Genomic DNA, 27,904 nt, shown 5'->3' on the forward strand with positions numbered 1-27,904 from the left:
TTTCCTACCACAATCCAAAGATGTGCAGGTTAGGTGAATTGGCCATGCTAAATTGCCCATGGTGTTCAAGGATGTGTGGGTTAAGTGCATTAGACAGGGGTAAATGTAGAATAATAGGGTAGGGGAATGGGTCTGGGTGGGTCAGTGTGGCCTTGTTGGGCCAAATAGCCTGCTTTGACACTGCAGGCATTCTGTAATTCTATGATTTTATTATACACTTTGAAGAAAACCAGAGGAGTTATCCCAGTATCCTGGTTAGTATTTATCTCTCTAGCAACATCATTCATAAAAGTTTGTCAGTGATTTATTACATTGCTGTTTGTGAGACCTTGCCATGTGCAAATTGGTTCCTGTGTTTTATATATTATAACAGAGAATACACTTTGAATGAAAAGGGTTTGGGATGTTCTGAGATTGAGAACGGTGCTTCTTAAGAATATTGTTCTTATTCGTAAGAATATCCTTCCTTTATTACCAGCAGATGCCAGGCATAGACTATCCACTTTTTTTTGCTGTTGATTCAGTTAAGCCTTTTCCATCTGTTCAGCACTTCCTTCCCTCCCTTGCCCTCGAATGCAGGAACTCACCACAAACAGAATCATGACCATGAACTGGCGCCACCACAGATTCTCCACCCGTCATTCTTTGATCCAGATTAGATTCTAATCAGGACTGTGGTATAAATACAGTAAAAGCGTTCAGGTCCAGAAATGAATTGTCACTCTTTATCAGAGAAACTGTGCCTCCAGCCTTCACACACAAAGGATCAAAGCTAGACATTCAGGCTGTAGAGTGATTGAACTCTTCCTCATACCTGTCATTATTATGTTGCCAATACCACGTTAGTCTTCGTGCAATGCAGTAAATAAATTGTGGCTTGATTGCCTTTCCCAATAGCTGTAGATTTGCTTCAATATTGGACGTGGCTGGCTTCCTGCATTTTTGCAATGAAACGTTGTGCATTGTTTTTGCTGCTAGTTTTATGAAACCGTAGTTCCAATCAGAACAAATAATAAAAAATAATGGATTATAAACTGACTGTTAAAGTTTGTCTGAATGTTTAACAACCCAACTCAAAGCCAGACCTCATTTGCTTGTGCACTGGAGTTGTTTGTCATTCTATCTCTCTCATTTTATTTGTTTTCCTTCATTTGCCTTTGTCTGATTCTCTTATTATATTATCTCTTTGTGTGAGTATCCTTTTGTGCCCCACATCTGTCTTTTGCAACCTCCATCTGTATTTCCTGAGTTTTTTAATATTATTCCTTTGCAATATCACAGAACATAAATGTTGCCTTTTATCTTTCAGCAACTCTGATGTCTCACCTTTTCTCAGCTGTTTATCTTTCCCTTTTCTATTTCTGTTTGCTCTTTCTGTTTACGTACACTCTGCCCCTCCACTTTTTTTGTGTGCTTTTTAATTGTCTCTATTTTTCTTCCTTTGTCTCTACCTCTTGTCTTCATTGTTCTGATATCTTTTCAATCTCGTTTGAATAGGCCTCTTGCTGTACTATTCAAACACACTTCTGACTGTGTCTTCATCAAATAGTGACACGTAGCTGCAGGCTCTAAAATCATGGAACCCCGACACAAGAGTATGGCTGAGATGATCTGATTACTAGCTTTGGGCTATACATATACCTGGAGGTTTCAGCTTTAACTGCTCTGGCCTTTCTCTGGCCATTAGTCACTTGTCATACCATGTCCATGGCTAGTTGGAAAGGGACTATCTGATTTAATGATTCATGACCGCCATTCAATCAATAGTGTCCCCTATCTCCCAACTTTCACCTGGGTTGCTCACAGCAGACTCCTGGAGACAAGTTAATATTTCCAGGAGACCCCAAAGAATTTACAACCCTAAAGAAGAATAAGTAGGTGGAGAATCATGAAGGAGGAGTAATGACAGGCAATACACAGCTACAAAACAGTGTTACTGTCACAGATTTGAGGCATTCTTGATTCTGTCTTCACATTTCATTCTCTAAGCTACAATTCCACAGTACAATCAATTCAGGACAAAATGTTTGAAAATTCCAATTTTAATTTGGTTGTATACCCTCACCAAAACTGAAGCTTTACAAGGAATAGAGATATGTACAAAACAGAATTGTCTAACAAAAAACTGTGTACAATGGAGAATAACCCATACCAAACTTTACATTAATTACAATGCTCCTGTTAATTATGCAGAGTTACAAATATACTGTAACTTATCAACAATAACTAACCTAGTATTATATTCCATAGAATAACACTTTCATTGTACAAGCTAGAATGTCTGATATAGGGTAATGCATAAGTAAAAGTGTTATATCAGCCTTGTAAAATAATTCAAAGTAGATGCTCTATATCACATATGGCACAATACATAATAGCATACTTCTGATATAAATTAATACAGAACCAATCTTGTGTACAACAACAAAGGATGTTATTAATGTAGAATAACAACTTATTTAACATAAAGGTCACACTATTAAATAGTCTGAAGAGCAAAGTAGCTTTGTTTAGTAGAAAGAATAAGAGATAATAAATACTTTAAATACATGCTTTAGATTCTCTCTACAGAACATGATATGCTAAATGCATTGTAGAGAATGCCACTTCTGAAGGATAGAATCACTATGGTGTGCATTACATATTGTACAGTAGCATACTGTTTACAACAGAGAACTCACAGATTCTGAAGATCTAAAATAAAAACAGAACTGGGAATAGATCAGTCAGAATGAGAGAAAAGGGACAAACAAGTTCATGTACTTTAAAAATATGCATTTCTGATATGAATTACATCTGAGCTATTGGTTCAGTCAGTTACACATTAACAGTTAAGTGGCAAAGAATTAAATGAAATGCAACACTGTTAAATCCACTCACTCTAAAATCATGAAAATAATTCTTAAGTGAGTGAATCAGCTTCCAGTCATACACACGTCAATTCTGAAACTGATGCTGAATGGAACCTGTGCAGCAGTTTGATGAAACAACTGTATGGGTGAGTACAGTATGGCCAGAATCATAAGATCATACCCCACAGAGGAAGTGCATTCAGCCCATCATGCCTGTGCCAGTTCTATGAAGGAGTTATACAATTAGTTCTATGCCCCTATGTGTTTTTTTTTCCTCCAGAGCCCTGAACAGTATTCAGGAATGAAGAAGGGCTCATGCCCGAAACGTCGATTCTCCTGCTCTTTGGATGCTGCCTGACCTGCTGCGCTTTTCCAGCAACACATTTTCAGCTCTGATCTCCAGCATCTGCAGTCCTCACTTTCTCCCAGTATTCTTTTCATCCTATTTAAGTATTAATCCATTTCCTTTTTGAAATTTATTATTGAATCTGATGCCACTGCCCTTTGAAATGGCAAGAACTAGCTGTGTAAAAACATTCCTCATCTTCCTTCTGGTTCTTTTATTATCTTAAATCTATGTTTGCTGATCACTAACCCTGCTGCCATATATTAAACCCCCTTAGCGTTCCCTGTTTCTAATTTGTATGTTGGTAAGAATAACAATTCCAGCTTGCTAGCTTCTCCACATAAGTGAAGGACTTCAACCTTATATACCATTGTGGCAAATCTCTACACCTGCTCCAAGGCCCGGATATCCTTCTAAAGGAGTGATGTCCAGACTTGGGCACAGTACTCTGGCTGATGACAAACTTATGGTTTAGAAAATTTGAGACACTGGTTTATTTCTCCACCAGCCTGTGGTGAAAACTGTGTAAGAAGCAAAATGTATTAAAGTAGGTACAAAACAGAGAGAAACAAGAGAAACTCATCCATCTCTGAGGAAGAAGCAGAGCAGCAGAGACTTATGACTGCTTCTGCTAGCTTTCCTGGGGTGGGAGGGTTTGGGATAAGAAAGGAGGATAGGACACAATTTAAAAGAAAATGCCTGCTTATTCTAATTGATTTCTATGAGTAGATCCTTTCACTCTCTCTAAGTGGTTCACTTTTCTCCCCCATTTTTATTTCTGATGTTCTGGTACTGGCCATTCCTGACAATCCCATTTAAATGGTCTTTCATGACTGAGTCTGGACTGTGTGCATCTGCAAGGTCTTTTGCTCCTGGGGTTTGGGGTTGTAGTTGCAACTTGATCATAATCCCACCTTCACCTAACAGTTACACATTTGCACCTTTTCCACATTCCCATCTATCATCCATACCCTTCGAGTTTCTTGCCTAGCAAGGACCTGTCAACCATTGTCTCAAAAAAATCTCAATGACCCTCCATTGACCACCTTCTCAGATAGAGTTCTGAAGTTTCACAATCCTCTGTGAGAAAATAATTTTCTTTTGCTCTGCCCTAATGGGATTGCCTGTCATTTTAAAACAAGACCCCGAGTTCTAGACTCACCCACAAGAGAAAACTTACTTTCCACATCTATCTTGTTAAGATTATTTGGGATCACCCCGAAACCTACTCAACTCCTGCAGAAATAAGCCAGTCTATCCAACCTATTTTCAGAAGACTTGTTCTAGCTATTAGTCTGGTTAAATACCTCTGAACTACCTGAACTAAAGAATTCACAAGAATCCACACTGCACCTCTTCCAAGGTGCTCTCAAAGGGCTGTCTAGAAATTGAATTTAGATGGGATTTAACCAGAGCTCTTCCCAGCTTTAATGTAATTTCCATCCCCTGTTTCATTCTCCTTTCCTTAGTTCAATGTCACTAAGGGCACATTCAACAACACCAGCTGAGATTAACTAACCCGGCACAGAAATTGAAACTGAGAATATTTGGTCCACATGGTTTAGGTCTGGAATAATGTTCCATTTCTACTTCAAATCTTGGGGAGGCCCCCTAATCTTCTACTTTTGAGACAATAACTGCTCTTTTGAATTACTGAATCAGAGAAGGATTTTGGTCCTTGGGTGACCTCAGTGGAAGCTGGCCAGACTACACTTGAATCCATTTACCTGATTACCGGTATATATTCTGATTAATTGTCCACAGATGTCAGGACTCCACATCTGGAACTGCTCCATTCCATCAAGTAATTAGCAAAACAGACCAATAATCATCAATTTCCAAATCTCTGTGATTGTAACCATCAGGTGTACGTCTGTGACACCCACCCCTGTTTCTGATGAACTGACTAAGTGCCAGTGTTCACAGATCTGAGGATTTGTGAATGTGAAGCTGTTTGCAGTACTCCGCACGGGAGATAGATATAAGTCTGTCTTTATAATTAATTATTCATAGAAGATCAGAATAAAGATTTTTCCATTGTCGTGTGTAGACGGTGCAAGTTGTGTCTTTGTAGAATAGGACCTCATTCTCATAGTCCATCTCTTCACCACTATCAAAGTAGGAACTCTCTCAGGTGGAAGGTGGACTGAGGAAGGGGAGTTGTGAGGACAAATCTCTTTTTTTTATTTATAATATGCTTACATATCCAAATATAAAATAAAACATCATTCACCTACAGCAAATTCTCAACAAATTCAGTCAGTGACAACCTTGTAAGACCAGATCTGAAAAAGAGTCATATTAGAAACATTGACTCTTTCTCAACACATGCTCCCTGAACAGTTGAGTTTTTCCATCATTTTCTGTGTTTGTTTGAGGTAGAACAGAGGTTCTGTCAGATTCCAAAATTACTGGCAAAACTCAGCAGGCCTAGCAGCATCAGTGGGGAGACAGCTTTCTCGCTACAGATGCTGCTAGACCTGCTGAGTTTCACCAGCAATTTCTGTTTTGATTCGGACCTCTAGTATCCATAGTTCTTTGCTTTATTTCAGTCAGATTCCCATTACATGTGCAACAAAAATTGAATTTGAGAAAATGTGATTATTATTATCTGTGGGTTGGTCAAGTAATGTGATTCTCTGTGTCTTGTGTTGCCAATCAGAGTATCAGTGCTCTTCTGATGGAGAGTGAATGTGAAGCAGCTTCTCACAGAGAGTTATAAATCCATTGACACCTTCTGATGGTTATCACAGGACTGCCATTGAGAAAGGCCTCAGATAACACATAATAAATTAGACCAAGTGAACAGGAAAGAAAGTATACAATTTGTATTCACACACACGAACTAAAAAAACATGCACATTTCAAAGTGCGTAGTTATTCAGGGACAACTCACAAGGCACTGGCTATTCTGAATGTTTCATCTAAACCAAGACTGTTGAAATACAATGGCTGTGTATTTTGCAAAACATTTTATAGATTTTATTCTGTGCATTTTGAATACCCATATTCTGACCCAATAGTGTCAACTTACAGTTATTTTCTAATCAACCTGTTCAGAAATACTATCATACCCTTCTGGAGTAGGTGGGACTTGACTTATCAGTCAATCCTGATCAATGCATTTCCTTTGGGAGGTCATGGAAAATGACCAGGATTTGCAATACCAGCTAATTCTTCCTACTTCCTGTTCAGGAGTATTAAATCCAATTGTACTGCCTCCATATTAGTTAAACTCAGAACCTGCTGGTTCCATAGAAATGTGTCTCCTTGCCTTTGTCTATGTGATTGTGTCTGTGACTACACAGCGAATGTATCCAAATGTGTGTCACCCCAGATTGAAAGGAGCCTGCTGGTCAATGTTAATGGAAGATATTTCTGACATCCATTGTCAGCTTGAGTTTACATTCCTAATAGATTCTGTCACAGGGATAAAGGAGACAGATTTAGCAATATAAACTCAAGGAGCCAGCTCATGGACCACCAGAATCCCAACTAAAAACAGCAACTGCATTGAGAAGAGGAAAGTATCTCAATCTTCCCTTGAGATACACAAGACATTAGTTGGGAGAGTACTGATTGTCTGGCAGTGTCCTGGCTCCTGACAGCTTCAGAGCAGAATGACACTGTGTTAATAGGGTCTGGAACAGGTGTGAAACACACCAATGCCAAATGTAATCAGTTCATTAGTGATGGGCACTACATGGGAACGAGATGTTTTTTTTCAGTTCTGCAGCACATTTCATGACCTCTGAACAAGTTTTACAGCTGATTAAGCACTTTGAAACATAACGTCGTTATAACATTTAGTCCATTTGCATTCAGCATGCCTCCACAAACATTTAATACAAAAGCAAATTACTGTAGATGCTGAAAATTGGAAATATACTGTAAAAAAGCAAAACCTAGAAATGTGAAGCAACTTGAGTATCTATATAAAGTGTTAGTTGAGAGATAAACATTGACCAGGAAGTCAGTAAGAATGTCTGGGTAGTACCATGGAACTGTTGCATCCACTTCAGAGTGTGGAGAGGGTCTCAGAGAAAAACAATTATCTGGGCAATGCCAGCCCTACTGTATATGCTGAGGTGCCTGGAGACCAGATGAGGCCCACCAGCCTTCTCGGCTAGAGGCAAGAGTCTGACATGCAAGCTACAGATTAGGAATGCTAGGGTTTGGATTGGGGAGTAATATTAACTGAGACCAATTAAGGCATGACAGATATTGAAATGTTAAACATGTTGTCACAGATGCTGTGTATTCTAATGAGTTTCTCCAACATGCTTAGTTTTTATATTAGATTTCTAACATACTAGTATTTTGCTTTTGTGTCAATTGATGGTTTATTTCAGAATTTTCATCAGTTAAGTAACAACTAACATTTCCTGGTTATTTCAATTTGTAGCAGGAGGGATATCCCCTGACCCATCCATTGCTGGGCAATTCAGGTAAACCCCCAAATTAATTCCAATGATCAGAACCTGGAATAGTGTAAAATTGCCTTAACTTCAAAAACATAATGTACTTGCTTTGTTTCATCTCATATCAAAATTTAATGGAAGAGCATTGGTGACAGGATTTGCTTTACACAGTCACAGCTCCATTGTTTGGATGAGCCCTCAGTGTTGTTCTGGAAGTCAGTCTCATGAATATGCACCATAATGTGGAGGTGCTGGCTTTCAACTGGTGAACAGAGTCAGAAGTCACTCAACACTAGGTTACAGTCCAAGAGATTTATTTAGAATCACAAGCTTTTGAGCACAGCTTCACCTGACAAAGAAGCAATGCTCAGAAAGAATGTGATTCCAAACAAATCTGTTGGCCAATAACCTGATGTCATGTGACTTCTGACTTTGTGTATATGCTGCAATCCAGCACCACCTGACCAAGAAGTGACAGAACTACCATGCATGCACCACCCTCTGCATGACAACTCCCTTGGTCCCTTTTAAATCTTTCCCCTCTCACCTTAAACCTATGCTCTCTAGCTTAGACTCCCCCACCCCAGGGAAAAGACCTTGGCCATTTATCCTATCCATGCCCCTCATGATTGTATAAACCTCAATAAGGTCACCCCTCACCTTCCAAAACTCCAGGGGAAACACCCCCAGCCTATATGGCCTCTCCCAATAGCTCAAACCCTCCAACTCTGGCAACATCCTTGTAAGTCTTTTCAGAAACCCTTTCAAGTTTCACAATATCTTTCCTATAGTTGGGAGATCAGAACTGACGACGGTATTCCAAAAGTGGCCTAACCAATGTCCTGTACAGCCTCAACACGACCTCCCAATTCCTACACTCAGTGCATTGACCAATAAAGGAAAGCATACCAAACACCTTCCTTCACTATCCTATCTACCCCGACTCCACTTTCAAAGAACTGTGAACCTGCACTCCGAGGTTTTGTTTTGTTGGGCAGCACTCTCGGGGACCTTATCATTAAGTGTGTAAGTCCTGCACTGATTTGCCTTTCCAAAATGCAGCACCTCATATTTAGCTAAATTAAGCTCCGTCTGCCAATCCTCGGCCCATCCGATCACGATCCCATGCTGCCAAACCCCAGGCAGGTTTCTTTCTGCTTTTATTTAAGATTTCCAGCATCAGGAGCATTTCATTTTCATCTCCACAATTATTGTTGCAAACAACACAATACATATCATGGATTGAGAATGGAATCCGATGGTGATTGGCCACGTAATGCATCTGCAGTTCGGCTTCCGCGTTTTGTGTATGTTTTTAAATCTTCTATAACATTTGAATGAATTCTCAGTGAAGATGTTGGGAACTTACATTTTGACACACTTTGGCATTTTGTCAGGATTGAACTGCCTGGAGTTACCTCATCTACAATGTATACTCCGTTTTCCTTCCTCCTCTTATCAACCAACCCGCTCCGCTCCCCGTCATGATCTCATGTGCATGGTTTAGAATGGGATTGGGAAAAGAGTTGATCTTGTCTGACTACGATTTGGAGATGTCGGTGTTGGACTGGGGTGTACAAAGTTAAAAATCACACAACACTAGATTATAGTCCAACAGGTTTAGTTGGAAGCATTGACGACCACCTGATGAAGGAGCGTCGCTCCGAAAGCTAGTGCTTCCAATTAAACCTGTTGGACTATAACCTGGTGTTGTGTGATTTTTAATTGTCTGACTACAATATGTTGCCCGAAATGTCGATTTCACTGCACTTTGGTTGCTGCCTGAACTGCTGTGCTCTTCCAGCACCACTGATCCAGAATACAATATGCATTGCTGCCGGGTCTGAGCGTGGGGACCGCTTCGTTGGACAAACTCCTCCCACGAAGCTCTTACTCTTAATAAATTTAACTTTAAATTGGTGGAAATACAGATGAAAGATGCAGCCTTGCCCCGCTCTGAATATCAGGCACTGTTTCTATCTAATAATGTTTATGATCTGTTTAGAAAATGTTTCAGAACAGCTTGATTGTAGCCAGCGGGTTTTCATCTTAGATGATTTAACGTGTTTGGCACGAGCAAGGATCAGTAAAGTCAAAAATGAAACCCATATTTCTGTCTCTTAAGTTGTTTGGAGGGCGGGACAAGTGAACGCGAATTTCTGCTGCATCTTAGCCAGTTACTGATCAGGTCTGTGAGGATTCATCAACGACAGATGGCCCGGTTTTTACTGCAGGCAATTCTGATCCTCATCTACTCTCCCTCCCTTAGAAAATAAGAAATGATCAAAGACTGACTGCACTCCCTGCAAAAGATTCCTTTGTTCGATTAACCTTCTGGCTGTCAACCTTACCTCAGCCAAACTTAAAATTCCGGATTCTGAAAAGTGATATTCACTGCTGGCTGCTTAATGTGCCTCTTCGTCATCAAGTTGTGTCCTAATCTAACAGAAATCTTTGTGTTTAAAATAGAAAAAAGCATGGTGGAATCACACGGACTCGCATTATGTTTGATGATTAATGTTTTGTAACATCAGAGTGCGTTTCTATATGTATATATGTATGTAAGTTGCAGGGTTACTATAAATTAGAATTAACTTTTCGACCTTGAAAGAAAATAACAGACAGGGAGTTCAAGTCAAGTTTGTTCCTCTGGGGGAGATGTCTGTTATTACCACAACTCTCCCTGTTAAAATAATGGAGGAAATATTTTAAATCTAAACGTATAGACCGTCCACACAGGAAGAATAGACGATTCAGCTCCTAGAAACTTATCCCCTGTTTAATTCAATGATGATGTGGAGATGCCGGTGTTGGACTGGGGTGGACAACGTTAAAAATCACACAACACAAGGTTTATTTGGAAGCACTAGTTTTCAGAGCGCTACTCCTTCATCAGGTAGCTAGAGGGGCAGGATCTGTGATTTCAAATAAACCTGTTGGACTATAACCTATCGTTGTCTTGTCTCTGACCTCCGCCACTATCTCACTCCGTTGTTGCTGGGCCTTAACGTTTCATTCTGAGCATCAGCTGGTGATGTCAGTAGAAAGGCTTCTCCAAACCAAAGCAGCTTCTCCCATCGTCTCGGTTTGACTGTGTGAAGGAAACTTTCCTAGTTCCCCCAGTGATCTCCCGGCCTCATGCTGCCCCCGAAGCCCATCAGAGTCTGACCCGAAAACTGGCTCCACGCCGCCGCTTGCTGTTGACTCTGAAGCGACTACACTTCGTGGCAACGCGGAGGCTTCCTGCTTCAACCCAGAACCGGAAACCGAGATTTTTTAAAAAACGATTTGAACTCCACCAGGAGTTGAAGAAGAGTCGAGAGAGATGGTGAGGTCTCAGGCATTGCCCGCAGATCGATGCCAATGTTGACAGTATGTGGATACTATGCAGAGTACCCTTGGCAAAGCTGAAATGTTCATCTCTGTGGAAGGAACCCTACTCGCAGACACTGGTACCTCTCCACGGTTTCCTTTCTAACAGTCCACTCAGCCCTCTGCGGGAACACCCACCACCCCCTACTCCCCACCCCCACTCTGATCCTGAAACTACGGCAATATCAAAAGCGTCCGTGATAAGAACAAGTTTTCGACAACTAGTGGGTATTTATGAACCATCTTTCAGGATGCTAGGCTTCCTAAAAGTCTTCATTCTAACGAGTTACTACTGAAGTGTTGTCTCTCTTGTGGGAGACTGCTCGCCAAAAGATCCCGTAAGCAGAAAGTAAACAAATGATCCCAAAGTATTGTTAGCTGAGGGAACAATATTGTCCCAGAACACAGGAGCCAAATCTTCTCTTCTTCCAGTGGTGTCCATGATATCCTCCATATCGGTGTAGCCGAAGGCAGACATGGTGAAGGGGGGATCAAGCGGGGGGCTGCTTTGACCTGTCTGTTGTCAAGCTTCTTGTTGGAGCTGTCCCCAATCCAGTCAAGTAGGGAGTATTGGGGTTTAGATTAGAGTGGTGCTGGAAAAGCACAGCAGGTCAGGCAGCATCCGAGGAGCAGCTTCACTTTGCGTGTGCCTTGTAGGTGATGGCTTTAATGAAACAGGCGGTGTGTTACCAAATTCTTCACTTTCTGGTTCAGTTCAGTTTCGGGTAGATGGTAAACCAGGTGATAGTGGGGAATTCAGTGACTGAAATGCTATTGAATATCAAGAGGAGGGGCAGCTCGATTCTCTCTAGTTGCAAATGGTCAATGTCTGGCATTTGTGTGTGCGAATGTTACTTGCCAATTGTCAGCCCAAGCCTGGATATTGTCCAGACCTTGTTGCATTTGAACATGGACTGCTTCAGTATCTGAGGACTTGTGAATGGTGCTGAACATTGTGCAATCATAGGCGAACATCCCCACTTCTGGTCTTATGATGAAAGGAAAGTCACTGAAGAAGCAGCTTAAGATGGATAGTCCGAGGACACTACCCTGAGGAACTCCTGCAGATATGTCCTGCAGCTGAGAATGATTGACCTCCAACAACCGCAACTTCCTTTGTGCTGGGTATAACTCTAACCAGCAGAGAGTTTCCCCCGATTCCCTTTGACTCCAGTGTTGTTGAGCTCCTTGATGCTATACTTGATCAGGTGTGTCCCTGAGGTCCCGGGCAGATGCTATCACATCACCTCTAGATCTCAATTCGTTTGTCCAACTTTGGACCAACTCTGTAATGAGGTCAGGAGCTAAGTGGCCCTCGCAGAATCCAAACTGAGCGTTAGGGAGCTATTTATTACTTTACAAATGTCACTTGACAGTACAGGCAATCACTCCTTCCATCACTTTGCTGATGACTCCTTTCTCGTTGAAGAGTACAATAATATTTTCTCGCCCTTTTTCAGGGTTTCGCAAGTAACGATGAACCCTACAGTCCTGTGCGGAATGTCAAAAGCTAGGTTTGGGTTGAATTCAGCACTATGAAGCTGTCTGTACCTCAGATCATCTCCTGAAAGTTATATCATATATGTATGTTTATACACAGGTTTATATGCATCAACTATAGCGTCACTGGAATGTAATTTCTGAGTGGACGATATACTAGGAAGGTAGTTTTTTTTAAAATCGGGATCAGTTTCACCAGGTTCAAAGTTCAGTCCCAGTGGCTGCAAAGTGAAGCTGCTTTCCAGACACACGGTGAACAAACATCATCTCCCTGTCACAATCTTGCAGTGGACTCGCCTCCTGAGACGAGAATGTGGCTGCACCAAGCGGTTCTTGGGAAACGTTGCCAGCAGAGTCCCGTTCCACTTAGTCCTGATTATATAGACGCTTCCCATTTATGGATCCTTTCATCATTTGGCAGAGTTACACGCGCCATTTAGCTTATACATGAAATGACATTTTCACATGCAGAATTAAAGAGAAAGGGAGCTGGTGGATGAACTCAGATAAATCAATACATTTTATTGCATCTATAAACTGACGTGCTCATGTCCAGATTAGATTCCCAACGGAATCAGTGCTGATTATGCAAATACTCCCAGGTTTTATGTTAACCGTTTCATTCAGCAGTAAGCTCCTCACAGAAACTTTTAAAAAATGCAAGCCCAAAGTTTCAACCAAGTAATTGTATTTGACCAATTTAGATTTCAGACCGATCCCACGCCGCTCTCACACGCACTGAAGTTAGTAACTGATGGCAAATGAAGTAAATAACTGTCCACAGTTTGCCAGATAAACGTGGCACAGATTATATTGAGGTGTCTTCATGCTCCCTTTCCTCAGCAGATCTCAGGAGAGGAAGAACTTGTTCAGTTTAATAAACTCGAAAAACCCTGAAAAGGGACAACTACATTTTAATGTTCGAGGGCTAATGCTGAAAGGAATTCCTCTCTGAAATCCTGTCATTCGCTCCAGGTTCTGGACGCTTTGCCTGTTTTGATGTTCCGTATTGGACAGCTGCCCACTGGATTTCACTGGATTCACTTTTCCGATTCTCTCTTCCACAATGTAGAAGTGAAGACCGACAGCTAATCAGATATCCTTCCTACTGGCCCAGACTTCCAATCCTACACTCCCCAGTGGCTGCACGCCAACAGTTTTCAAACTTTGCTAAGTCCATCAAAATCAAATTCTCATCCAGAACCGATTCATTTCTTCTGTGTCACCAGTTCCTCATCCCACCTCCCTCCCAAAGTTTTAGATATTTCTAATTAAATTAATTTTGGTTTAAATCATCCAGAGCGTTTATAAACCAGATCCTAGAGAGTCTCCAGCCACAAGCCGCTTATAGAACCGTCAGAACTCATTGGCCCGATCCGTGTGTGTGTGTGGGGGGGGACCTGTTAAAACAAAGCGCTAACTGCGGGCGGTGAGACGTTAAATTTACAGATTGCGTGAGAGCTTGGTTTTTGTTTTAGATCTTATTCATCAGCAATCAGAGAGAAAGCGGGAGCTGGAACCCGTGGTGTTATCGGGAGCTGTATTTTATAAACCCCTGAATCTCCATCCGCCTGGACAAGTCAGTAGTGAGAGAGGAATCTCAGGCGGTGTGTGTGCGCTTGGGGTGGGGTGGGGAGGGGGGGGAGTTTATTCTCTTCCTGAAGTCTCCGAGAACTGATCGAAGGGATCATTACCTCAATCCGTGTTCGCGATAAAAAAGAAATGCAACTTGATTTACACCCAGTATCCGATTCCCAAAGTCAGACAATGAGATGGCATTTAATGTTAAAAAGAGAGAACTGTGCAGTGTGGAGGGTATTCCATTTGGTTGATCTCCCACATCACTTTTATTTCCTTACCCCCTCCCCACTCCCGACACTCATGTAGCTGTTGCGGTCAATAGGTGAAACGTGTTTGAAAGTTATCTTATTATCCGCAGAAATTGAGGCAAAATAAATCTAATCCCGGTTTGTGAAGGCGCTGCTGCCCCTCGTCTCCAGCAACAGAATCGAATGTTTGACCAGTTTGTCATGACTTTGAATGAGAGATATTGCTGTCCCTGTTTCAAGCATCGCTCAAACGGAAATCGAGTGATTTTCGATCTGGGTTCATGTCAGAGATTCTGCGTTTCCCTCGTGAGGGTTTTCCAACGTGAATTAAATAATTTGCAGAACAAAAACCAACTGGACAATTTGTAAAGTAAAACCCCGAGGCACCCTGTTTATAATGAATAGGCGTCGATCTCGGCACATTTCACTGTTTATTTTATTTCTCTGACTGTACTATGGAATATTCATTTCAATTCCTGTTTGTGATCCACTAGTCCACGAGGTTACTGCGATTGCTTGTTTCCTCGTTCAGCTTTAAATTAAAATCTTGAATATGAATAACCACTAAAATGAGGCAGAACATTCTCACTTTGAACAAGGAGCTGGCGGGTTCAAGTTCTTCAGGATGTGACTGGCGCCCTCTCAACTCTTCCTTGCAAACCTCCAGCACTCATATTATTTTAATTTTGTTAAATACAAACTGGAGCTCCCCAATTAAATTATCCAAGAAGACAATGTGCAGAAATTGGGAACATTACAAATTGCACTTTTTACCGATTAATTCCTCACTATGATATAAAACAAAGAACTGTGGATGCTGGAAATTTGACACAGAAATGGCTCGGAAGTTCTGCAGAAGCTGGCCTGGAAACATTAACTCTGTTTTTCTTTCTGCACAGAGGTTGCCGGACCTGCTGAGTTTTTCAAGCACTTTTTTGTTTTGGTTTCAATCCCATCACAGCGCGAATTGTGTCGAGCACCTTGCTGCATTTCACGGGTGGGAGAATGTTTTAAATTCGGGGCATCGACTTAGCACTTATTTAGACTGTATCGGGGACTGGAGCGCAACCACGATAATATGTGGACAGTGGGAAAACCAACGGTCAGCCCATTAACATGGCGATTCTTCAAGAAAACATTGAACGATATTGTTATAATTAAATACACGTTGAAAATAATTGAAGGTGACTTACTTGTGTCTTAAGTCTTGGAGAAGGCGCCAAGCTATTTCAATTTTCAAAAATGCAACTGATGCAATTTTGTTTTAAATGTGACAATGCCAAAGTTTTATTCTGTTCCCCGCAAAGTGGTCGAGAAATAATTTAATTGATTTGCTGGAAGGAGACACCTTCTTCAAGCTTTATTTGACTTGCATTCATCAGATCAAGAATGCCAAATATTCAAAATGAGCAACAATTTATCCAAATAAGAAACGGTGCTGACTGGTTGGCGAGTTATCTTTGATTAGTCAAGATGTGGAGGCGCCAGTGTTGGACTGGGCTGGACAAAGTTAAAAATCACACAACAGGGACTAGTTACCTAATGGAGGAGCAGCGCTCTGAAAGTTAGTGCCTCCAAATAAACCTGTTGGACCCTATAACCTGATGTTGAGTGATTTTTAACTTTGATTAGTCAAGGCAGATACTATTGCCACCCCTCCCCCAGATTTTGTTGTTTAATTTAGAACGTGCTTTTTTCTGCTTGTAGAAAAGCTGAAGCCTGAATATGAATAAATTTCGCCGACGCAGGGCGACTCTTTGGGAACTCCCCACAGCAGACCTCACTTTTACATCTCTTACAATCGTTCTGCATCTTTAGACCTCTATTCTAAGTTTGTCTCCTTGTGCACCTTCTCTGCAGCGCAACACTGCATTCCTCGCTCTATTCAATCACCCTAGCGCATTTTGTATGGCATGATCTGCCTGGACTGCAGGCAAAACAAAACTTTTCACTGTACTTAGGTACTTGAGATAATAATAAATTAAAATTTAAAAAATTCTAGCAAACACTAAATGAGCTATACATCAATATGACCAATCATTTGGGTTCAGTTGTTTGTGTAAGAATTCCTTGGTGCATTCTTCAGTGCAATGTCTCACAGCCAGAGTTGCCTTGCTAACCAAACACTCTTCTATACTTTTTATAAAGTGTGGTTCAGTTTGAATGTTGACATTCTTTTGTCTCTTCTGATGAGTGCAAGATTAAAAAAAGGCAGCATGTCTCCTTTTTCAGCAATACTCAGATCTAATTTATGTGGAAGGCTCTGAACCAGAAAAAGACTCCTTCACCAATGGGGCTCCATTCACTCCAGCACACCCAGGGAGAATACATTAATGGGAAAATGTCAGTAGAGGGAAAAGTGGAGATTATATCAGGCATGAGAGAAGAGTACATTTATAAGCGGGCAAACCACTTGCTGGACAGAATCTCACTCATTACATCCATCTTTATACCAGGGTTGCTGGGTCAGGGAGGTATGGAATGCATCATGTTTATTAAAAATGAACTTGTATACCACATGAGAACTAGAAACGTAGAAAAATGGGCAGGAGTAGGCTTTCAGCCCTTTGAGCAAACTTGCCATACAATTTGATCATGACTGATCCACCCAGCTAAGTACCCAGTTTCTGTTTTCTACCCAGACTGTTTGATCCCTTTAGCCCTAATAAATGCTTCTAACTCCTTCCTGAAAATATTCAACTTTTTGGCCTCAACCACTGACTGAGAATTCCACAGGGTCTCCAGTCTCTGGGTGATGAAATTTGTGCTCATCTCATCCACAAGCTGGGATCTCAGATATTAGAGGAGATCTAATTAACCAGAGGAAATCACATTTGCCAGAGAGTATTTCATTCACTAAACAGAATCTTTCTCATTATATTGTAGCTCATTGATATGTGGGCACCTACTCAGTACATGAGCTGTCATCCATTAGCCGGGTTCTCAGTCATGGACTGGAAATAATTAATGAAAGAGGACCTCAAATCACAAGAGAGGATCATATTTAATAAAAGGACATCAGATATGTTTTGTAACCTTCATAAAATGGATTCCAGACATTGGATATAGTTTTAGTGATTTGTGAAGATCTCAGTTAGGCCTGAAGATCTCAGTCACTGGAGATTGGTCAAGGATAAAACTCAAATCACTGGATGTATACTTCTAATTTTTTCTTAAGGAGAAAGTGAGGACTGCAGATGTTGGAGATCAGAGTAAAAAAATGTGGTGCTGGATAAGCACAGCAGGTCAGGCAGCATCTGAAGACCAGGAGAGTCAACCTTTTGGGCACAAACTTTTCCTGATGAAACGAATTGCAGGAATTGTAGGAAATGTAAAATGTTTGCAAGTGTACTGATGTGTCCTAATCAAATTTGATTGAGGAGCATTTTGAAAAATGTGTTATTTTGAATACTGTGTTATAACACAAAAATGTGTTATGTGATGGTATAGTTTATTGACTATGTACTGATATCAGCTGAATAGTCTACTCATGTTCTAATTAATGAAATTAATTGCATGTTGATGGCATATAGATATTAATTAAACTATTTTAATAGTATGTGAATGGTATGTTCATGATTGATCAACTATAAAAAGATATTGAATTTGAAAATTCCTCCCAAGGAATTTGCATTTATAATTATATATAAAATATTCTAAGTTTAACTTCAATAAGTTAAACTATTTTTTCCTTATGTACATTTTGTTATCTTATATTTTGGAATTCCTGTTCTAGTTGTAGACCATGGCAGAATGAGATATTTACTTGGTACACTAGGCAATGAACTGCATTGTAATGAATACAATTCTCAGTAGTCAATGTGACGCCTTCACATCCTTTTACTTCAATAAGATATTCTCTGGTAAATGAGATTTCCTCACTTAATAAGATCATCTCTAATATCTGAAATGCCACCTAAAGGATAATTTCCATCTGGTAAATGCGCTTATTTGAATAAACAGAATGGTTGTTATTCTTCTGATAATGAAAATACCTCCCTCATGAATAGGATTTGCTTTATTGATTGAGGACACCTCTCATAAGGGACATCTCCATTTCCTCACATGAACACATAAATTCTGAATCTCACCCTTTTCCATCAGAACTTCAGAGCCGACCCTGTATTTTACAATAACATCCCTCTCTGACAATGTATCAAATGTATCATTTGTAATCTGAAGTACAAAATGTCCTTAAAACACACGGACATTTCCCTTAATATGGACATTTCCCTTAACATGCTTATTTCATTTAGCATAGAGCCTTATTCTCACTGCATTGTGAAAAGGAATTTTCTGTTTATGCCATCTTGAGAAATGTCATCTAAACCATGACTTCAAAAACTCATTAAGTCTGTTCTTGATTCTTTTGAATTTTCTTATTAATATCATGAGACAATAATATCAAAGCACCAACATAACTAGCTCATTATGTGTAGGAATAAGTGGAGCCAGATGATTAGTTGCATTATTGTAAAGAGTCAGGGGTCCAGGGTCACTGACACTGTTACGATTTATACTAAAAATTCTGCATCTTCAGAAGAAATGTTTTTCCAGGTTATAACTTTGTATGCTAGTAATGAGGCAGCGTGATTGGAAATAATTTACCTAAACTTCCTTATAAGAATTTTTCTGTGGGTTTTAAGTTTTCATTCTTGGGGTCAGCCAGTAACTGTGGGATTCTCAATAGTGGCCTCATCCACATAAGGCAAATACTGACCTGCAGCCTGCCTTACAACAACAAACTGCATTAATATAGCATATTTAATCAAGTAAAATGTCCCAAGGTTTTTCATAGGAGTGTTATCAAGCAAAATTTAATGCTCAACCCCATTTGGAGATATTAGGACAAGAATGATTAAAGAGGTAGATTTTCAGGCACCTCTTAAAGGAGGGGAGGGATAGATCATTTCTGGATCTTGGGCCTAGGCAGTTGAAGCACAACTTCTAATGTTGCAGTTAAATTAGAAAATGCACAATAAATCAAAATTGGGAGAGTGCAGTACTAGGCTGGAGGTGTCTACAGAGATTGGAAAGGACACAGTCTTGAAGGGATCTGAATACAAACTTTACTTTTAAAGTTGATATCTTACTGTACTGGAAACAAAATTATGTCCACAAATAAAAGGTGAGGGTATCAGGGTTCTTGTATGAGTCAAAATATAGCTTGCAGATTTTTGATGAGCTGATAGTTACAGAGCATGAAAGGTGGAAGGGCTGGTCAGGACAGCATTGGTATAATCAAGATATTAGGTGACCCTCAAATTGGATCATTAAGGCTGACCCTTGATCGCTACCTGAGTGCATGACAGGGTGATGGAAGTAGATTAGAGCCAGTCAATGATACAATTAATTCCCCTGCAGACTGAAAAGTTGCTTGTGAAATATTCCTAACAGTGGAGCTCCTTACAATCAATTAGTGACATGGGAACTTGAGAACTGATGCAGTGTTGAAGTCACTTTGTATGTAATGAGATTGCACATGTTCTATTTCCAGGAAATGAATAAGCTCTTTGTATTAGTTTATACATTTCCTCTCTGTACTTTGCAGAACTCTACATGCTCCCTATGTATATGGCAAGATTGTATGAAGTGAGGTTACAGGTAAACCTCCTCTACCAAAGATGATTACACATCCATCCTCTGCAACTAATTAATTCCCAATGAGATCACATGCATTGTAGTTGTACAGTCATACAGCATGGAAACAGACCCTTTGGTTCAACTAGTCCACACTGACCATGTTTTCAAACTAAACAAGTCCCACCTGCCTGCATTTAGCCCATATCCTTTCAAAACCCTCCTATTCATGTACTTATCCAAATGCCTTTTAAACTGTACCTGCATCCATCACTTCCACCGGCAGTTCATTCCACACACTAATCACTCTCTATGTAGAAAGGTTGCTCCTCATCATTTTTAAATCTTTCGCTTCTCACCTTAAAAAGTACCCCCCTCCCCAGTTTTGAACTCCCCCACCTTTTGCCATTCATCTTATCTATGCCCTCATGATTTTATAAACCTCTAAACTCCAGAGAAAACAAAGTCCCAGCCTAGTTCGAAAACTCAAACCCTCCATTTCCGACAACATCCTGATAAATCTTTTTTGAAGCCTCTCCATTTTAATCATGTCCTTCCTATAACAGGGTGACCAGAACTGTACACAGTACTCCAGAAGAGGCCTCACCAATATCCTGTACAACCTCAACATGATGTCCCAAAGCCTATACTCAAAGATCTGAGCAAAGAAGGCAAGGGTGCAAAACACCTTCTTAACCACCCTGTCTACCTGTGATGCAAATTTCAATGAATACGTACATGAACCTCTAGGTCTACAACATTAGCCAGGACCCTACCATTAAGTATACAAGTCCAAATCACAATACCTCGCAATCTGCCACTCCTTAGCCCATTGACCCAATTATCAAGATCTCTTTGAAATCTTAGATAATCTTTTTCACTGTCCATGATACCACCAATTCTAGCATCATTCACAAACTTTCTAACCATGCCTCCTGTATTCTCATCCAAATCATTTATACAAATGACAAACAAAGGTAGACCAAGTATTGATCCCTGTGGAACATTGCTGGTCACAGGCCTCCAGTCCAAATACAAACCTCCATCACCACTCTCTGTCTCCTACCATCAAGCCAATTTTGTATACAATTGGCAAGCTCACCCATGTGATCTAACTTTACTAAAAACAACATCTACTGCTCTGCCCTCATAAATCTTTTGGTTACTTCATTAAAAAACTCAATCCAGTTTGTGAGACACAACCATGCTGACTAATCCTAATCAATTTTTTCCCTCTGCAAATGTATGTAAATCCCATCTCTCAGAATCACTTCCAACAAATCTACGCACCATTGGTGTCAGACTGCCAGATTTATAGTTCCAAGGCTTCTCTTTAGAACTTTCCCTAAATAAAGGCACAACATTAGCCACTCTCCAATCCTCCACACCTCACCCATGGTTATAGCGATATAAATATTTCTGCTAGGGGCCACGAAATTTCCTCCCTAACTTCCCTTAATGTCCTGAGATACAGTTAATCGGATCCCAGAGATTTATCCACCTTTATGTTTTCTAAGGCCTCCAGCACTTCCTCTTTTGTGATGTGACCTGTTCTCAAAACGTCAATATTTATTTCCCTGAGGTCCTAGCCTCTATTTCTCTCTCCACAGCAAAAACTGATGTGAAATATTCATTTAATAGCTCTCCCATCTCCTGAGGTTCGACACAAAGATGACTTATTTGATCTTTTAGGGGGTTTTAATCTCTCTCTCTAGTTGCTCGTTTGCTCTTAATATACTTGTAGAATCTCTTTGGATTATCCTTAACCTTATCTACCAAGGCTATCTCATTAGCTTTATTCTCAATGGAATTTCAGTTTCACATTTCCATTTTTAACCCAGCACACTTCATCTTGCCCAGTCTGTATTCATTTTCTGCACACTGGGATTACATATCCTTATTATTTCCTTAAAGGACATGTCGAATATAGTCATTTACAGTCATTGTTTTATTGATTAGGACCATATCAACTACCACCTTTGAAATTGGTAGGCCCAGAATGTATAATAATTTTCACTGTACCTGAATTTCACCAATAAATTTAATCTGTCTTGTCACTTTGTTAAAAATATAACATCACAATGATGTTCTGATAATCTGATAATTTTAAAGTGCATTCAAATTTTAAAAATGGCACTGCTGCACTTAAAACATAGATTAGATGTAGAACAGCACATTCCATTTGTGCTAAGTTCTTGAGAAAGTCCTGGCTAACACTATGCTATCCTTTGTTATTTATGATCTGATGTCAAAAATGAAGCTCATTGTAAAAAGTATATTACACTGTCATTGTATTAGCTTTTATAAGGAGTCAAATACTTTAGACAATTCATTACACTTTGAAGTTCAATAAGTGGTTCCATGTAGGGAAATGCTACACACATCCCACAAGCCTATTGTCTAGGTGAGGAGTACGGTGGAATTCCTTGTCCTCCCTTGAATAATGCAATGGAATCACCACCATCTATCTTATTAACCAACATGTTGGTCTGGAAAACATAGCTTTTTAAATCCAGTATTGAATTGGTGCTGATATTAAAAGCAAGAATGATAAACACTCTGAGTTCAAGCCCTATGAATCCAAACAGCTCTGATTACAGATACAACAGTTTTACCAATAGAAGCAAATAAGTCATTCTGGGCGTTTTAACCTCACACCTTCATTGCATTATCTGAGCTGAGGTGGCACCTATTCTTAAAGCTGTCTTGAGAATATAACTTTTTTAAAAAGTTCTGGGATTTAAATCTGGAGAAACTGAACTAACATGATCATTCCAAAAGATGAAAGACTGAAGTTAAATTTGTTTAATATTACATTCCATGACACTGCAATCCTTTTGCTATAAATTCTGTGTCTTATGATCCTGCTCCACAACCCCCCAATGAAGAAGCAGCGCTCCAAAAGCTAGTGATTCCAAATAATCCAAAAACATGTTGGACTATAAGCTGGTGTTGTGTGATTTTTAACTTTGTCCACCCCAGTCCAACACTGGCAACTCCAAATCATGGGTTTTTAAGAGAAATTTGCAATATTGTACGCAATGGTTTGTGTTGGAATATATTTTGAAAGTAAATATTTTCCGGAAGGTATTGGAACTTCTGTGATTATAAAACAATAAAATGTAAGAGCAGAAGTAAGCTGTTCAGCCAATCAGGTTTGCTCTGCAACTCAGTAAAATCATGGTTGATCTGATAGTCCTCAACTCCACTTTTGTGCTGTTTCCTTATAATCCTTCATTCCCTTACTGATTAAAAATTGAGGAGAAAGTGAGGACTGCAGATGCTAGAGATCAGGTTCAAGAGTGTGGTGCTAGAAAAGCACGTGTCAGTCAACATCCAACGAGTAGGAGAATTGATGTTTCAGGCATAAGCCCAAAAATCTATCTCAGCTTTGAATTTATTTAACAACCCAAGATCCACAGTCCTCTGTGATCAATAATTCCACAAGTTCATTACTCTGACAGAAATAAATTCCTCCTCAGCTCTATCCTATCTGGACAACACCTTATTCTGAGATCCTTAAGTCATGAACTATCCAAAAATGGGAAAGAACTTCTTTGCATCTACCCTGTCAAGTCATCTAAAAATCTTGTAAACTTCCATATGGGTCAACTCATTCTTTGAAATTCTGCTAATTATAAATCCAGACTAATCAACTTCACCACATAAAGCAATCCTTTCATATCTGGAATCAACCTAGAGAACATTCTCTGGACTGCATCCAATGCCAGTATAACTTTCTAATATAGAAGGGACCAAAACTCTTCGTATTCCAGTGTGTTATAACTAATGCACTGGATGCCTTTATCTGGAATTTCTATTTTTATACTCCATTCACTTTGAAATAAATTCCAACAATCCATTTGTCTTTCCTAGTGTCTGCTGAACTTGTATACTCCTTCTCTGAACCTACTTGTTAACCTTGAGAATGTTGAACTAGGACTCCCAAGCCACTACTGCATTTGAGACTTCCAAACACTTTCCCTATTTAGAATATAATCTGTGCCTCTATTCTTCCTACTGAAATGCATCACTTCACACTTTGCCACATTGTATTCCATCTACCCCTTATTTGCTCATTCTCCTCGCAGGTTGAAGTCCTTCTGCAGCCTCCCACTTTCTCAACATTACTTGTGCCTCCACCTTTCTTTGTGTCATATGCAAACTTAGCAACAATGCCTCAGTTCCTTCATCCAGATCGTTAATATATAACGTGATTAGCTGTGGTCTCACCACTGACCCCTGTGGAACTAAACTAGTCATCAGCTGCCATCCTGAAAAGACACCCTTATCCCTACTCTCTGCCTTCTGCCAGTCAGCCAATCATCTATCCATGTCTTGATCCTAACATCGCAGGCTCTTAGCTTCTTTAGCAGCCTCCTGTGCAACATCTTATCAAAGGCCTTTTGGAAATCCAAATAGATCACACTCACTGGCTCTTCTTTATCCAACTTGCTCATTAGCTCCTAAAAGAATTCTACCAGATTTGTCTGGCATGACCTTCCCTTGACAGAGCCATGCTGACTCAACCTTATTTTACCAAGCACTTCCAAATACTCCACAACCTCTGCAGTCATCCACAAACTCAGCAATAGTATATTCACTTCCATCATTCAAGTCATTCATATATTGTAAATAATTGTACCCTCAGTACTGTACCCGTGGCAATCCACTAGTTACAGTTGCCATGCTGAAAATGCCCCTACTGCCCCTTATCCCGACTCACTGCCTTCTATTAATTAGCCAATCGTTTATCTATACTAATATACTACTACCAGCACCATGGACACTTATTTAACTAAGTAGCCTTTATTAAGTATTATGGTGGTGCCTTATGAAACACTTTTTGGAAATCTAAATATTTTAGATCTACCACTTTCCCTTTACAAATAAATGTGTCAAGCATGAAGCCATGCTGACTCTGCCTGATTATAATATGTAATTCATAGAATCCCTACAGTGTGAAAACAGGCAATTTGGCCCAACAAATCCTCACTGAACACACAAAGAATATCCCACCCAGACCTATTCCCCCACCATATTATTCTACATATCCCTGAACACTACAGGCAATTTAACATGGCCAATTCACCTTACCTGCATATCCTTGGATTAGATTAGATTAGACTTACAGTGTGGAAACAGGCCCTTCGGCCCAACAAGTCCACACCGACCCGCCGAAGCGCAACCCACCCATACCCCTACATTTACCCCTTACCTAACACTACGGGCAATTTAGCATGGCCAATTCACCTGAACCCGCACATCTTTGGACTGTGGGAGGAAACCGGAGCACCCGGAGGAAACCCACGCAGGCATGGGGAGAATGTGCAAACTCCACACAGTCAGTCGCCTGAGTCGGGAACTGAACCCGTGTCTCAGGCGCTGTGAGGCAGCAATGCTAACCACTGTGCCACCGTGCCGCCCACAACTGTGAGAGTGTGGACTGTGAGAGTAAACCAGAGAACCGATATTAAAACCATGCAGACATAGGGAGACTGTGCAAACCCCTCACAGAAAGTCACCCAAGGCTGGAATCAAGCCTAGGTCCCTGGCATGTGAGGTTGCAGTACTAACCACTGAGCCACTGTGCCACAGTAAGTGCTCTGTTATTATATCCTTGAAAATAAACTCAAACATTTTCTAATGACAGATGTTAAGTAATCTATTCACATCTTCCCTTTTCTAATAAAAGTGGTAAGGTGGGCAGTTCTTGATATAGGGTGTAGGTTTGCTCGCTGAGCTGTAGGTTTGATATCCAGACGTTTCATTACCTGGCTAGGTAACATCATCAGTGGCGACCTCCAAGTGAAGCGAAGCTGTTGTCTCCTGCTTTCTATTTATAGCTTTCTCCTGGATGGGATTCCTGGGGTTTGTGGTGATGTCATTTCCTGTTCATTTTCTGAGGGGTTGATAGATGGTATCTAGATCTATGTGTTTGCTTATGGCGTTGTGGTCAGAGTGCCTGGTCTCTAGGAATTCTCTGGCATGTCTTTGCTTAGCCTGTGCCAAGACAGAGGTGTTGTCCCAGTTGAAATGGTTTTTTTCATCCGTGTGTAGGGCTACGAAGGAGAGAGGGTCGTGTCAATTCCTGAAGAAGGGCTCATGCCCGAAACGTCAATTCTCTTGCTCTTTGGATGCTGCCTGACCTGCTGCGCTTTTCCAGCAACACATTTTCAGCTCGTGTTTTTTGTGGCTAGCTGGTGTTCGTGTATCCTGGTGGCTAACTTTCTTCCTGTTTGTCCTATGTGTGTTTGTGGCAGTCCTTGCATGGAAATTTGTAGATGACGTTGGTTTTGTCCTTGGCATGTACTGGGTCTTTTAAGTTTGTTAGTTTTTGTTTGAGAGTGTTGGGTTTGTGTGCTACTAGGATTCCAAGGGGTCTTAGTAGTCTGGCTGTCATTTCTGAAACTTCTTTGATGTATGGTAAGGTGGTTAGGGTTTCTGGCTGTGTTTGGTCTGCTTGTCGCGGTTTGTTCTTGAGGAATCTGCGCTCTGTATTTTTGTATTCAAGAAGAACGGATGCTCAAAAAATATAGTCCGCAGATTCCTCAAAAACAAACCACGACAAGCAGACCAAACACAGCCAGAAACCCTAACCACCTTACCATACATCAAAGAAGTTTCAGAAATGACAGCCAGACTACTAAGACCCCTCGGAATCCTAGTAGCACACAAACCCACCAAGACTCTCAAACTTAAAAGACCCAGTACAACCCAAGGACAAAACCAACGTCATTTACAAAATTCCATGCAAGGACTGCCACAAACACTACTTAGGACAAACAGGAAGTTAGCCACCAGGATACACGAACACCAGCTAGCCACAAAAAGACACGAACTTCTGTCCCCCTCATAGCCCTACACATAGATGAAAAAAACACCAATTCGACTGGGAAAACACATCTATCCTGGGACAAGCTAAGCAAAGATGCCAGAGAATTCCTAGAGGCCTGGCACTCTAACCACAACGCCATAAACAAACACTAGATCCAAATACCATCTATCAACCTCTCAGAAAACGAACATGAAATGACATCACCACAAACCCCAGGAACCCCATCCAGGACAAACATATAAATAGAAAGCAGGAGACAACAGCTTCGCTTCACTTGGAGGTTGCCACTGATGATGTTACCGAGCCAGGTAATGAAACGTCTGGATATCAAACCGACAGCTCAGCGAGCAAACCTACACCCTAAACCTTAACCTGAGCTACAAACCTTCACAAACCTTGCAAAAAGTTCTTGATATCTTCTGGGAAGATAAAGATTATTGGAAAATTTCTATGATTAAATTACTTATATGTGGAAACAGGCCCTTTGGCCCAACAAGTCCACACCGACCCTCCGAAGAGCAACCCACCCAGACCCGTTCAGCTACATTTACTCCTTCACTTAGCACTACTGCCAATTTAGCATGGCCAACTCACCCAACCTGCACAGTTTTGGATTGTGGGAGGAAATCGACGCAGACACGGGGCGAATGTGCAAACTCCACACAGGCAGTTGCCTGTGAATTGAACCCGGCGCTGCGAGGAGTGTTAATGGGATTGATGTGTGGAAACAGGCCCTTCAGACCCGTAACCCACCCTATATTTACCCCTTACATAACACTACGGGCAATTTAGCATGGCCAGTTCACCTGAACCTGCACATCTGGACTGTGGGAGGAAACCCACGCAGACACGGGGAGAACGTGCATAGTCCACACAGTCAGTCGCCTGAGGCGGGAATTGAACCCGGGTCTCTGGCGCTGTGAGGCAGCAGTGCTAACCACTGTGCCACCGTGCCGCCCACCATCTCTGCAGCCACTTCTTTTATCATCCTAGGAAACAACCCAGGTGACTTGTTCGCCTTTCGCCCGATGAGTTTCCCTAGTTTTTTTTGTGTATGGCGATAGCTGTTTATTTTCTACCCAACCGTCCCTTAATTATTGATTTATTTGTAATGGCATTGCTGTTTACTCCGGTGAAGACTTTGGAGATTTGAACAGAAGTTAGCA

Source organism: Hemiscyllium ocellatum, chromosome 31, assembly GCF_020745735.1.
Source record: "Hemiscyllium ocellatum isolate sHemOce1 chromosome 31, sHemOce1.pat.X.cur, whole genome shotgun sequence".
In the NCBI taxonomy this organism is placed as follows: domain Eukaryota; kingdom Metazoa; phylum Chordata; class Chondrichthyes; order Orectolobiformes; family Hemiscylliidae; genus Hemiscyllium; species Hemiscyllium ocellatum.